Below are 12866 nucleotides of genomic sequence, written 5' to 3'. Positions count from 1 at the left end.
ATGTAGCTTAATGGTGGCATGGATCCAGGCTGCGATGGTTTCCAGCTGAGGGGATTATAAGGTCAGTAGTTTGGTGGTAGCGTGGTCCGGCTACGGCCGACACTAATAGAACAGCATATAGTAACAACACTGTGCTGTTTATAGCAGCAAGGCATGTGTGGCAAATGGAGCGTTGATTACGCCGTATGCGTTCCAGCGTGGAACCCAATGCAGTGACGAAAGCGCCGTTTACACCTGCGTAGTTAAATAAGTCCATACTGATAATCTGCCACGGGCGTGTAGGTATCTCATGTGACATCATGGTTTCTTTTTTGTTGTAAATGGGCATATTCATTGCAGGTGGGACAATTACTTACAAAGTCTTTGATTTCACCATGCATGTTGGGCCAGTAAAGAGTATCTCGAGCATGTCTGTAGCATGCTTCACCACCAATATGGCTGAAGTGTATGCGTAATAACATCTCTGCTCTTAGTGACTTTGGCTCAATGACCCTTGGACCTTTGTACAAGATACCATTTTATATGCTGATCTCATCTCTAAAAGACCATTATTCCCTTATAATTCCAGGTACTGCCTCTTTTTCATCTGGCTACCCACTCAAAACAATAGACTTCAAAGCTTGTAAAGTTGCATCACTGTCAGTGTGCTGTATGAGTTGATGTAGTCGCTGATCTGTGACATTAAGATAGTCCGCTTGATTGATATCAGCAAAGAAATTTTGTTCCTGTCGCAGCAGAAAAATTGTATGAATCTCATGCTCACCTCCAGGTGCCACATTATCTGACGTAGCTCTGCTCAGGTTATCTCTGATATACATTTCACATTCTGGCTTGTAGAAAACATTGAGGTTGTAATGCTGCAATGTAAGCATCATGCTCTGCAAACTCTTGGGAGCACACAAAAGGGGCTTTTTGAATATGGCTATAGGAGGTTTGTGATCAGTTTCAATTGTAATTAAAGCGAAGGGGGCTGTTTTAAGCCCCCCAAGCCCATGGGAATGCTTGCAGAAAGGAGTGGTTTCTAGGCCCCCCCTTTCAGCTAGCACACCTGGGGAGTAATGAGGGAGGTCTAGCTCCAGGAAAGGGGGCGGGCTTACCTCCCCTTACACACCTGTAAGGTAAGGGCTGAGGTAAGATAGACCAGGGGCCAATAAGGGTCAGGATTCAGGTCACCTGGTGCTGGGGAACGTTCTGCAAGCTGAGGAGCTTATTTAAGGAAGTGACAAGCTGGGTGACCAGGCTTGCAGATACCTTTACCTGTGAACTCCCTCCCCCCCTCCCTTGTCGCGGCCTCAGAATATTAAGTGGTATCCACTTTTGGTTTTGTGAATAAACATTAGGGGTTGGTTAAAAGAAAAATAGTTAAATCCAACCTGAGTTGTGGTGGCTGGGTTGAGGACTGGTGTTGGTTTAAAAAAAATGTTGAGTGATGTGATTATTCACAATGTTGGCATGGTTATTTGTTATTAAAGATTGAGTAGTTGATAAGTAATTTAAAACCAGTAATAAAGGCCTGCGGCCAAGTTTAACCCACCTCGTGGTCTGTTGTCATTATTTAATAGTTCAACATTCTGCATACAGTCCCATTGAATCCCGTCCAAGATAATGATGGAAACTCTGACAAGCAAATACAATGCTTAAACATTTCTTCTCAATTTGAGCATAATTTTGTTCAGCTGATGAAAGCGCTCTGGACATCTATGCAACTGGTTGACCTTTCTGCAAAAGGCAAAAACCTAGACCATTTTTACTGGAGTCAATTTGTATTATAACAGGCTTTGCGACATCATAGTATTTCAACACTGGGGAAGACGTGACCAAGCGTTTTTATATCCTCTACTGCCCGGTCATGCTTGGGAAGCCAGTGCCAAACTGCATCTTTGTCCAGAAGTCGCCTTTCGGGCTCACACCTCAGATAAGTGTGGCAGGAATTTCGCTAGATATGTAACAAAGACAATAAATCTCTGTACCGCTTTGGCATCAGCAGGCTGTGGCATGTCCACAATAGCTTTAATCTTATCCGGGTCAGCTTTTAAGCCTTGTGAAGACAGGATATATACATGGAAATGGACTTCTTCCACCATGAACTGTAATTTCTTTACACTAAGCCTCAGCATCACCTGCCTACAATGATCCAGTAGCGCTATTAACTTTTCATTATGGTCATGCTCAGCCTCCTCATCTGTATTACAGCAGCCAACTATAAGAATGTCATCAGCTATTGGCTCAATTCCTTGAAGACCACCTAATAGTTCATGCTGCTTTTGCTGGTATACCTCTGGTGCTACAGAGACTCCAAATGGTAGTTTGAGCCATCTCTTTCTGCCCCAAGGAGTCCAGAACGTGGTCATGTAGTGACTCTTTTCCTTCAGTTTGCACTGTAAAAAGGCATCTCTAGCATCAACAAGTGTCAAGACACATGCTTTTGGTAGTTTGTGCAAAATATCATCGAGTGTTGGCATTAAGTAGTGTGACCGTTTCAGGGCCATATTTAGGAACTTGGGATCAATGCATATTCTGATCTCCTCAGGCTTTCTGCTAACAACCATGTTACTGATCCAATCTGTAGGCTCTGATACTGAAGTTAGATGTCCTTCAGCTTCATATTTATCTAATGGAGCTTTAACCTGTGGTTTAATGGTGATAGGCACATTGTGTGGGGCACATTGTACAGGTTCAATGGTAGGATCAAGTTCAAAACTAACCTCTCCTGGAACAGAGACTATCGGGCCCTCAAACACATCACTGTAGGCGTGAAGAATTTGCGGTTTTGTCAGTGGCCTAGTCAGATTTTGCAGGCTGATTATCAACATTATGTAGCTCAGCAGGAATGGTGAACAGCATCAGTCCAAGGTGCTCACATGTTGAACCCGATAATAGCAGTTTCTGATCGGCATCAACAATTTCAACGTTCAGTTTGTGTATACAATCACGTATGCTAAATTCTGTTTGGAATAGCCCCAATGATTCCATTAGTTCCCCTGAATACAACTTTAGTTTGGTGCTACTAGGCTGAAGGGGTGCTCTGGATGCCAGTTTAGTTATTTCCTTTTTCTACTCATGACATCACACGTTGCACCCGAGTCCAGCTGGCACGGTTGGATTATATTGTTTAATTTGAGGTTTACACACCATTTTTTGTCTTTTGTGTTTACAGCACCAATGCATTCTGAGGAGTAAACCATATTAGTGCTAAGCAGGTGTGCGTCCTCCGGATCTGTCATGTGCTCAATTGTGTGCAGCTTCCTTGCTTCCATTTTACTGGAGAGAGACACTCTTGCAAAGTGATTTAGTTTACCTCATGCAGTACAGATTTTCCCACATGCAGGGCACTTTTCTTTCTCTCGTACATGCACATTGCCGCAATACTTGCATGATGCAGGCTTTCTCCCAGGTGAGTTGTGTAGGTGACCCTTGTGCTGAAACTTATGCTGGTGGTTTTTGAAGCTTCCTGCTCAATAGCTTTCATATGTTTGTCAGTAAGTTCTGCAGTGCGACATATCTCAATTGCTGTTTGTAGATCTAAATCATGATGCGGAAGTCCCGACCGCACACGTGATCGGAGACGCACATATATATGGGGATGGGATTCCCCACAAACCAGAGGCACTCTCCCACAACTTGTTGCGCTACTGACTCGGCGGTCCGGCTGGTAGGTTCTATATCTGTCTGTCTACAACTCTAACCACTGCTGTTCAATTTTGGACTATCCTAGTGCTGCTGTTTTTTGGGTCTTAAGCATTTAGTCTTCTCTTGTTTTTTTCCTGCTTCGTACAGGTGTGTCTGTTGCTCAGCCTCCACAGTGTCCTATGGTCTCTACTTGTCTAGAATTTATTTCTGACATTTATGGGACAATTGTCCCTTTTATCTGACTACGCTTGCCTTTGTTGCCTGCAATACTCAGTCAATTTAATATCGTGACCAACGCACTCACTTACTGACCGATTTTGGGTCTGTATACCCCCAATAAACTTATTATTCACACTTCCTATTTTTCCCCCTCCCTTTTTAGTCCCACAAACCTTTTCTAGGTTTCCCTAATTGAACATTCTATGCCTATATATATGTGTGTGTGTATATATATATATATATATATATATATATATATATATATTTTATTTTATATATTTTTTTTCTTACCTTACCAGACAATCCACCAGCCTTCTTTAACATCTAAACCGCTTGACGAAAGAAAATTACGCAACTTTATTATATTTTATATCACTACTTCCTATTGAGTTCAATCCTAAACCATTTCCATTACCGTAGATGGTAGGCTCTCAATTCTTCATCATTCACTTCTTATTTAATTTTTCTTTTTGTCACTTTTTTCTTTTTATAATCACTTATATTCCTTAACCATTATGATCTTTATTACTTTTTTTCTGGTTCGTACACCCATCCCCATCTACTTCTATCACCATCAAACCACCTTTGGACATCTTGGTATCTTGAATGCACTTTTTTTAGTGCCCCCCACTATGTCACACATTATTACTACTATATCATCACACTTCTCTTCTTGGTGTGTCCCTGCATGTCCCTACTCTGGGTCCAACAGTGCGCTGTCCTATTGGTGACTTCTCCCTCTTTTGGCAACCGTGGCTACAATTGTATGTATGTTTTATGATGCTCCAATGCATATTTGATATCTTACATAGAATATTTGGTTCTTCATTCATCTATATATTAATGGACCTATGTAAACCAATAACAGCCTGTTTTTATTTCAGAAATACTAATAGCTCCCGATGAAGCGGATCTCCCCGCGAAACATGTAGAGCTTGCCCTGAACATCAATATATATGATAGTCATCACTCTGTTGATGCCTTCTTTGGACCAGTTTTTGGTTTAAATGTGTTTGTAATCATTGCAATTTATGTGATTTATTTTGTATTTTTTTATGTATTTTATTAAATGTAATTACATCACTGTTGATTCAATTATCCATGCTGGGATTGTTTCAATAAAACAATACTTTTATAACGATTAGTGCCTAGAAAGTCCACTTTATTGTCCCTCCAACAACAACTCTTCATGTTTCCTCAATAGGTGGCGGTGTGTGCTTCCACTGGTAATTTTTTAGAGGGTCTTAAAAAAGCTTCTAATGCATCCAGAATGGTTTTGGTGTTACTCTTTTGCTCCTCTGTGAGGTTCAGATTATGCTTGTAAACATGGAGGCATTCATTGCCCATCACCCTCCTCAGTTTGGCTACTTGCACTGCTGCAGGCTTCTAATTTAACCCTGTGGCTAGGGAGTAGTCCTCAAACTCGGCCCTGAAATTGTCACAGTTACTGCTGACATCTCCACTCGCCCTCATTGCCTCAGGCAGTGGAATGCTGTTGGCTGCCATGTCATGATGCTGTTTTCCTTGCTGCAAACACTCAGCATCCAGGACAGGACTGCAATTGTTAGGAGGCACAATCAGTTCCAAGAACACTCGCATCAAGGCTAGCAGGCTCTCAGCATCAAATGTGTAGAAAGAGCATAGATCCAGAAATCTTCTGACATCATGTTTGATGTGATATATGTGAAGAGACAGCTCAAGCCATTACTGTACAAAAGCTATGTTTGTTGAAAGACCCAGCAGGAACAGGAAACACCACACCGGAAGAAAGTACAACAGAGATGCACCATAGAATTGCATTTAAAGAAACCTATCCATAACCAATCTCTTTCAAATCACCCCCACAATAAAATGCAGGTTTTATAACTCGTGTGAGTTCAGCTGAACTTGCACGATTTTAAGCCCGCCTTCAAGGTGAACGAGGGCGGATAGAGGAATCTGTTTAGCCTGACTTTTTTTTAGCATTCGCCCTATACTATTGTATAGCCAGCTTTACTTCACGGGTCCTATTTGCTCACTTTTTTTTTTCAAATAACAATTTTTTAGTCATATCAGCAAGTAAATGAACATAAACTGAACACAGTAGTTTACACATATCGCTAGAGCAGTAGTATAGCCAGTGTATACATGGTAACAGTAAACAATGTAATAGGTGGTAACAGGTCATAGCTGACACGGGGTGTAAACTGATAGATGCCAAGTAGTGTCTGCTATAGGCCACTTCAGGGCCGAAAGAAGACAAAAAAAACGGAGAGAAATTAGAAAGAGGGGTAAAGGAAAGTTAAAGAAGAGGGATAGGAAAGGGAAGGCGTAAGGGAGAGGTAGGGGCTCAACCATCGGCTTAAGGCGGATCCTCCCATTGGTGCCACTCCTCCCAGACCTTATCATGCATTTCCAGCCTGCTGTTTGCTCACTTTTAATATCAGGTGAGATTCTCATCATTCAACTACAGAGACATCCTGTTGCATGTTGATACATTCTGTATTGCTAATTCCTATTTTATTTTTTATTTGCTGGTGATTATTTATTGGGATTAGTTGACAAATTAACTTTTTTTCTAGAAGGTATTTAACAAAAATATTGCAAAGATATTACTTTTTGATCTGTAAACTTTTTATTTCTGTTTTCTGTATGGGCATGTTTTAAAATGTATAATAGTCAGGTTTTTGGCTCATCTAAATCCAATAGTTATAAGGTTCCTATTTCTCCAGTCCAAATGGGCTTATGGTATTTGTTGAATCATTTAGCTTTGGAGCAGCAACATTAATTGCAATGGACTGTGCATTTTTTCTGCCAGTTCTGTGTACATACCAATTTCTGTCACTTTAGTTTTTATACAATCTAATCATCCTAAAAAATAAATACCACACTGAAACAGCAGGACAGGCTATAAACACACCTACTGACATTAAAATGCACTGGTTGTAGGCTTTAATTAAAAAGTGCCTTGTCTGTTATCTTTGCAGGTCTGCTATAAAGTGTTTTCCACTTCAGACGAAATATCTGTTAAGATTTCATCTTCTGGAGAAATGGTAAGAGCACTTAATTTCATAAGGACTTGTTTGCTGGATTATTGATTAGTGGCTTACAGTGTTCTCGACTGAGAGATACTGATGGATCTGAGGAATGCTTTCCTAAATAGTTCTGCCTTGGTGTGAAAAAGGTGTTAGGTTTTTGCTCATCTATTATTGTGCATAAACTTAAAGGGAAATCTGTCATCAAACAAAAGACCCCAAAAATAAGTCAAATTTACACATACCAGTTTTGAAGAGGTGAAGCAAAACCTATTCAGTTACTGCCCTTGAACTAATATGGAACACAACATTTATAGAAATGTTGCTGTGTGACAGTCTTTTTAAAGCAGAACGCCAGGTAAACAGTTAAATATACATATGGAATTGCAAACAGCACAGTGGCTTGGTAGTTTGCACTCTTGCCTTGCAGTAATGGTCCAAAACCCAACCACAACACTACCTGCATGGAGTTTGCATGCTATCCCTGTGTTTTGAATAGGTTTCCTCCCACACTTCAAACATGCTGATATGTTAATTGGTTATGTGTATGTATGCATGTGGGGTAGGGACCTTAAATTGTAAGCACCTTGAGAGCAGGGACTGATGTGAATGTCTAATATATGTAAGCATGGCATGTCATGTGTAGACATGTCTTGCCCCTCAAAAGTGAGGCCTGACCACAATTTTGTGCTATGGTTTCAAGATCGGCTTACCCCCTACTAGCTGTGTGTGAGCAACAGTCAGAGTTCATAGCTAACCCTACCACAATGCAAATTTGAACCTCATTGCTATCTCAGTCTTATCTTTTCACTAACACATGATAAAAATGGACCACTAATGAGAATGTTTTGTCTGAAAATTCTGATTTTTTTCTTTCAAATACATATTTGCTGAGGTCATGTGTAACATTGCTCATAGACAAAATCTACTACTAAATAACTTCTTTGGATATCTGAAAACAACAAATAGTCGGTTAAAGGAAGTTACATGTTAACCAATCGACTGCCACAAGTGTGATTCCTGAAACAAGCGGCACTTAAATATGAGTTGTTAATCAGTGTTAAACACTGATTTTAACTGATCAGTGTGCATATCTAGTGTATTGCAGACAGCCAGACACAGTACTTTCATGCAAGGGGGATATGCTGTGAGAGGAAAAGAAAATGTAACCCTTTTTTTTTCTATATGATTGCATAAGTCAGTGGAAGCTCATAGACAGTCAATTTTACTATAAGAACATAATCTGTGCTGTTGACATTATTGTACAAATACATTTTTGTTCTAGTCAATTTATCAGTCTGCTGGTGGTACTTTATCCATGACATCTATCAAATGCAATGCCACCTTAAAGTGGTGTTTCACTTTTGCAGTCACATTTGAAATACCGCACTACAGGCGGTCCCCAGGTTACAAACAAGATAGGGTCTTTAGGTTTGTTCTTAAGCTGAATCTGTAAGTTGGAAAAGGTAAATTTTTTAAGTTTATTTCCAGGCAAAAAACGTTTTTTAAGCTTTTTGGATAGCAGGGGTTAACACCCCTGTAATGTTTGTTTTGCTGCCTGTGCCCCTGTTCAGAAGATTTTTACCTCACTTTCTGCGCCAATGACAATAGGATTTTTAAACTTTTGGGTTGTTAGTGGAAACAAGCCTTGGTGCTAAAGCATCAGTAGAGACACCTTTTTCCCCATGATAACCCTTACAGGAGTGAATTTCCCTTCCTAGGGGTAGATTTCCTCTCACTTCCCTCTGTTTGTCGGTAGGAGTTGTTTGTAAGTCGGATGTTTGTAACTAGGGGATCGTTTGTATATGTTTTATGTTTTCCCATTCACACAACATACCTAGAAATAATAAAAAAATATATTTGTCACCCTTCTAGCTGTTTCTTTGGAGCAGGTTTATACATAGGACTGTAAGCTATTTTAAACAATTTCAAAGAGAGCAGAGGGACAAACTTGTGATGTACTGAAAGAAAGTGCATCAACATACAATGCCTCACCCATACCTTGCAATCTTTAACTTTTTATTTTAAGACCGTAAATGTTCAAATTTAGTTTACAACTAATAATGCGATCTTCCAGCACAGTACAGAAATGGGCCAGCTGCTGCATTTGTACTGCGGCAATGTGGTGGTACCTGCAAATCGCCGTCATTTGTAAATCGGCTCGTACAGGACGATTTGTGGGCATGCGCGCCAATTGGCCAGTGGTGGAGCCAATCAGCGGGTGAGGTGGACTCTATGTCCGTCGGCCACCCACGATCATTCTCGGCAGTGAGAGAACAGGGATTTGCCTATTTAAACAAGGAAAATCTCTGTTCCGACAGGGGAAATCACACAGATCTGTGTATTTCCCCAGTCACACAGTCCCCCATACAGTTAGTAAACACACTGAAGGGGAACACATTTAACTCCTTGATTGCCCCTAGTGTTTACCCCTTCCCTGTCAGTGTCATTAGTACAATAACAGCACTGATTACTGTAATGTCACTGGTTCCCAAAAAAGTGTCAAAAATGTCAGGTGTCCGATCTGTCCACCGCAATGTTGTAGTCCCGCTAAAAATCACTGATCTTCGCCATTACTAGTAAAAAATATATTAATAAAAATGCCATATCTATTTTGTAGACGCTATAACTTTTGCGCAAACCAATTAATATATTCTATTTACAATTTTTATACCAATATGTAAAAGAATAGATTGGCCTAAACCGATGAAGACATTAGTTTTAACTTTTTTTATGGATATTTATTTTAGCAAAAAGTTAAAAATATTGTGTTTTTTTTCACAATTGTAAATTTTTTTTGTTTATAGCGCAAAAAAATAAAAACCGCAGAGGTGATAATACCACCAAAAGAAAGCTCCATTTGTGGTAAAAAGAAGGGAATTAATTTTGCTTGGGTACATAGTTGCGCAATTGTCTGTTAAAGCAACCCAGTGCCATATCGCAAAAAATTACCTTGTCATTAAGGGGGGACTTCTGGTACTCAAGTGGTTAAAGTAGTACTAAAGGCAATTCAATTTTTTTTACAAAAAAAAAATAAAAAAACATGTTATACTTACCTGCTCTGTGCAATCGTTTTGCACAGAGCAGCCCCAATCCTGTTTTTTGGGAGGGGGGGTCCCCCACCCGTGGTCCTCGCTCCTCCCCACAAGCTTTTTTACTAGGGGGCACTTTAGCAGGCTCGCTCCCAAGTTGTGCTTCTGTGAATGGACATTGTCTTTTCACACACAGAGAATAACTTGGTCCCACCCCCCACTTCCTCCTCTTTGGCTCACTGGCTGTGATTGACAGCAGAAGGAGCCAATGGCTCCCACTGCTGTATGAGCCAATGAGGATAGATCTGGGAGAGTAGTTGCTCTCATACACATTGCAGGATCAAGCATTAAGGTAAAAAAAACTTTTGCCTTTTAGAACCACTTTAACCCCCAGCTTCCTGTCCTATCGTTGTGCAGAAGGGGACATCTTCAGTTTTTCATTCAGAAAAGATCAAGTAAAATATAAGCAGGAACTTTTAATATACAGTGCCTTGCGAAAGTATTCGGCCCCCTTGAACTTTGTGACCTTTTGCCACATTTCAGGTTTCAAACATAAAAATATAAAACTGTAATTTTTTTTTTTTTTTGAAGAATCAACAAGTGGGAAACAATCATGAAGTGGAACGAAATTTATTGGAAGGTTCAAACTTTTTTTAAAAATAAAAAACTGAAAAATTGGGCGTGCAAAATTATTCAGCCCCTTTACTTTCAGTGCAGCAAACTCTCTCCAGAAGTTCAGTGAGGATCTCTGAATGATCCAATGTTGACCTAAATGACTAATGATGATAAATAGAATCCACCTGTGTGTAATCAAGTCTCCGTATAAATGCACCTGCACTGTGATAGTCTCACATGTCCGTTTAAAGCGCAGAGAGCATCATGAAGAACAAGGAACACACCAGGCAGGTCCGAGATACTGTTGTGAAGAAGTTTAAAGCCGGATTTGGATACAAAAATATTTCCCAAGCTTTAAACATCCCAAGGAGCACTGTGCCAGCGATAATATTGAAATGGAAGGAGTATCAGACCACTGCAAATCTACGAAGACCTGGCCGTCCCCCTAAACTTTCAGCTCATACAAGGAGAAGACTGATCAGAGATGCAGCCAAGAGGTCCATGATCACTCTGGATGAACTGCAGAGATCTACAGCTGAGGTGGGAGACTATGTCCATAGTACAACAATCAGTCCCTGTATACTGCACAAATCTGGCCTTTATGGAAGAGTGGCAAGAAGAAAGCCATTTCTTAAAGATATCCATAAAAGGTGTCGTTTAACGTTTGCCACAAGCCACCTGGGAGACACACCAAACATGTGGGAGAAGGTGCTCTGGTCAGATGAAACCAAAATCATACTTTTTGGCAACAATGCAAAACGTTATGTTTGGTGTAAAAGCAACACAGCTCCTCACCCTGAACACACCATCCCCACTGTCAAACATGGTGGTGGCAGCATCATGGTTTGGGGCCTGCTTTTCTTCAGCAGGGACAGGAAAGATGGTTAAAATTGATGGGAAGATGGATGGAGCCAAATACAGGACCATTCTGGAAGAAAACCTGATGGAGTCTGCAAAAGACCTGAGACAGGGACAGAGATTTGTCTTCCAACAAGGCAATGATCCAAAACATAAAGCAAAATCTACAATGGAATGGTTCACAAATAAACATATCCAGGTGTTAGAATGGTCAAGTCAAAGTCCAGACCTGAATCCAATCGAGAATCTGTGGAAAGAACTGAAAACTGCTGTTCACAAACGCTCTCCATCCAACCTCACTGAGCTCGAGCTGTTTTGCAAGGAGGAATGGACAAAAATTTCAGTCTCTCGATGTGCAAAACTGATAGAGACATACCCCAAGCGACTTGCAGCTGTAATCGTAGCAAAAGGTGGCGCTACAAAGTATTAACTTAAGGGGGCTGAATAATTTTGCACGCCCAATTTTTCAGTTTTTTGTTTTTTTTTTAAGTTTGAAATATCCAATAAATTTCGTTTCACTTCATGATTGTGTCCCACTTGTTGTTGTTTCTTCAAAAAATCAGTTTTGTATCTTTATGTTTGAAGCCTGAAATGTGGCAAAAGGTTGCAAAGTTCAAGGGGGCCGAATACTTTCGCAAGGCACTGTATATAGAGATATATTGATATAGATATAGATACATATACAGTACATACAGTGCCTTGAAAAATAATTCATACCCCTTGAAATTTTCCACATTTTGTTGTGTTACAACCAAAAATGTAAATGTATTTTATTGGGATTTTATGTGATGGACCATAAATGTGAAGTGGAAGAAAAATGATAAATGTTTTTCAAAATGTTGTACAAATAAATATTTGAACAGTGTGGCGTGCATTTGTATCCAAAATTTTACTCTGATCTCGACTAACTAAAATCTAGTGGAACCAATTGCCTTTAGAAGTAACCTAATTAGTGAATAGAGTTCACCTGTGTATAATTTAATCTAAATATAAATACAGCTATTCTGTGAAGCCCTCAGAGGTTTGTTAGCGAACCTTAGTGAACAAACAGCAACACGAAGGCCAAGCAACACACCAGCCAGCTCAGGGATAACGTTGCGGAGACTTTTAACCCTAGGATCACATTGCTGAGGGTTAGAAATCGTGTGAGTTCAGTACAGGAACTACTTTTGGGAAATGGTGTGGCTCCGCAAAGTTGGCATTGCACCAATTTGGACGGTGCCATTGCATGTTAAATCCCATGCATAATCGTACCAAAGTGTATTTAGGCAAAAGCAGGGTTAGGTTCTAAAAAAAAATCTAACTTTGGACATGTCATGGAGCACTGTTCAATCCATCTCCTGAAAATGGAAAGAGTATGGCACAAGTGCAGACTTTCCAAGACATGGCTGTCCACCTAAACTGACAGGCCAGGCAAGGAGAGCATTAATCAGAGAAGCAGCCAAGAGGCCCATGGTAACTCTGGAGAAGCTGCAGGGAGCCACAGTTCAGGTGGGAG

At 40.3% G+C, this 12866-nt stretch overlaps 1 protein-coding gene and 1 long non-coding RNA gene across 2 annotated transcripts in view; one reads left to right on the top strand and one right to left on the bottom strand.

The window, feature by feature from the left end:
• ZPLD1 (zona pellucida like domain containing 1) overlaps positions 1-12866 on the bottom strand; it is a 103157-nt gene that overhangs the window by 12858 nt on the left and 77433 nt on the right. The window lies entirely within an intron of this gene.
• The window catches only part of LOC120926557, a 54108-nt gene that overhangs the window by 12932 nt on the left and 28310 nt on the right, over positions 1-12866 (top strand). Inside the window, exon 2 of the long non-coding RNA XR_005746956.1 lies at positions 6816-6881. This is a non-coding gene — a long non-coding RNA (uncharacterized LOC120926557). The remainder of the gene's footprint in view (positions 1-6815; positions 6882-12866) is intronic.

The sequence above is a fragment of the Rana temporaria genome, chromosome 2 (assembly GCF_905171775.1).
Source record: "Rana temporaria chromosome 2, aRanTem1.1, whole genome shotgun sequence".
In the NCBI taxonomy this organism is placed as follows: domain Eukaryota; kingdom Metazoa; phylum Chordata; class Amphibia; order Anura; family Ranidae; genus Rana; species Rana temporaria.
The sequence above is the reverse complement of the archived record's forward strand: the minus strand, read 5'-3'. Positions and strand labels throughout refer to the sequence as shown.